Genomic DNA, 1,807 nt, shown 5'->3' on the forward strand with positions numbered 1-1,807 from the left:
TTTATAAAAAAATTAAAAATATTAATTATTAAAATAAAATTATTTGTTTTTCTTCTTAAATTAAACAAATAATTTAGATAATTAAACAAAGAAAACTAATAAAACTTTAATTTAGAAAACTTGAAATTAAAAGAAAATCAATTAATTAAATTGATATACATTTATTATTACATTTATTCCATTTATTATATTTAAATATTATGTGAAAATTAATAAAATAAAAAAAAACACAAAATGTCATGTGGAAAAAAATTAATTGAAAATAACTATACAATAATAAGTATCAAAACTCATGAAAGATTAAAAAGTGGTAAAAAAAAATCTTTATTTATTAGGGAGTATAGATGGAGATTATTAAGACAATTTATCACCGAGAAAAATTAATCATAAATCAAAATTATGATAATACCGTTTTTATGTTTTTTTTTTCGTAAAATATTATTATCAAAATTTATAGTATTTTGAAATACATTTTGCTCAACTGGACACTTCTTTGTAACGATATTTTGGCACTATTTTTAATATATCCAATTGAACTAATAATTCTTTACATCCCTCAAAACTAAAATAGTGACTTTTCATATATTTAATTTAACCTTATAGCCAAATACATTTTTAAAATTTGAGTTAGGTTTGGAGCTTTATTTTTGTAGTATAAATGTTTATACATCGTGACATGTTATGTTATAATTGATATTGATAACATATTTTAATAAACTTAACGAAGCATGGCAAACAACCACTTTCCAATAACAAACGTATATCATCAAGCTTTGCATCGGATCGGATTCAAAAAGTTACAAATTCTATTGCGTAATAAACAAGAATTTTCAGATGAAGTATTAAACAAAAAAAAGACATGCAGCTCCCCTTTGCTCTCCATCAACTCTACTTTGCCTTTCAACCCACTCGTCTCCATCACCTTCTTGTAATTCAGACCCCTTTCCCTCAGTGCATCCTTCTCAGCAACACACACAAGTATCTTGGAGCTTCCAAAAGCAGAAATATTCGGGTCCATGCCCGGATTAAATAGCGGGTCATCTAACCCATTCCCTGATGGGTTTGCCAACAGCCACATCATATCTATGAACTCTTTGTGCAGTTTAAATCTCTTGGCCTCAGCTCCAATTGGATCTTTACCCTCAAAATACGGGTGGAGCATAATAACACCACTTACGTTAAAAACTTTATCATGGCTCAACCCGACCCGGATAGCCATATTGTGGGCGATGTTAGCCCCAGCACTATCTCCAGCTAAGAACACATTCTGAAGATCAGCATGGTCGTTTAACCATGTTTCTGGACCATTTCCTCTAACATGACTAGCCACCCACTTAATTGCCTGCCATGAGTCCTCGTATGCAATTGGTAAAGGATATTCTGTGTAGTTTACCGACACAACAATCACGTTGGATTCTGTCGTTATCAAGTTAAGTGTCGGATGGTAAGTGGGTGAAGCAGCGGATTTGGTCACAAAAGCACCACCGTGATAGTAAATCGTTTATGCTGCTATGATTCTTCATTGCATCGGTGATTCCTAGTTGCTGTGGCGGTCTTGTGCGGTGATGATAGTGGTTGTGAAGGTTTCGTGTGGTGGTGAATGGTTGGTGCCGGCGGCGATAACGGGTGGTGGTCGTGTTGGAATATGGTTTGTAGAGAAAAAGGGAGTGAGAGAATGGCAAAGTGAGAGAGCGTCTATCTACGATCTAATTTGGGCAAGATGTGAGGAAAAGAAGAGTCACAGTATGCGTTAATTTTCTTTGGAGCATAAGATGTTTGTACATTTTGCTTAAAGTATGGTACCTCT

General features: G+C 33.1%; 1 pseudogene; it reads right to left on the bottom strand.

Annotated features, from left to right (window-relative positions):
- Nucleotides 1–766: 766 nt before the first annotated feature.
- On the bottom strand, nt 767–1,501 carry LOC145007306 (putative carboxylesterase 12 pseudogene; annotated as a pseudogene).
- Between the last annotated feature and the right edge of the window lie 306 nt (nt 1,502–1,807).

Source organism: Lactuca saligna, chromosome 7, assembly GCF_052625555.1.
Source record: "Lactuca saligna cultivar CGN05327 chromosome 7, ASM5262555v1, whole genome shotgun sequence".
In the NCBI taxonomy this organism is placed as follows: domain Eukaryota; kingdom Viridiplantae; phylum Streptophyta; class Magnoliopsida; order Asterales; family Asteraceae; genus Lactuca; species Lactuca saligna.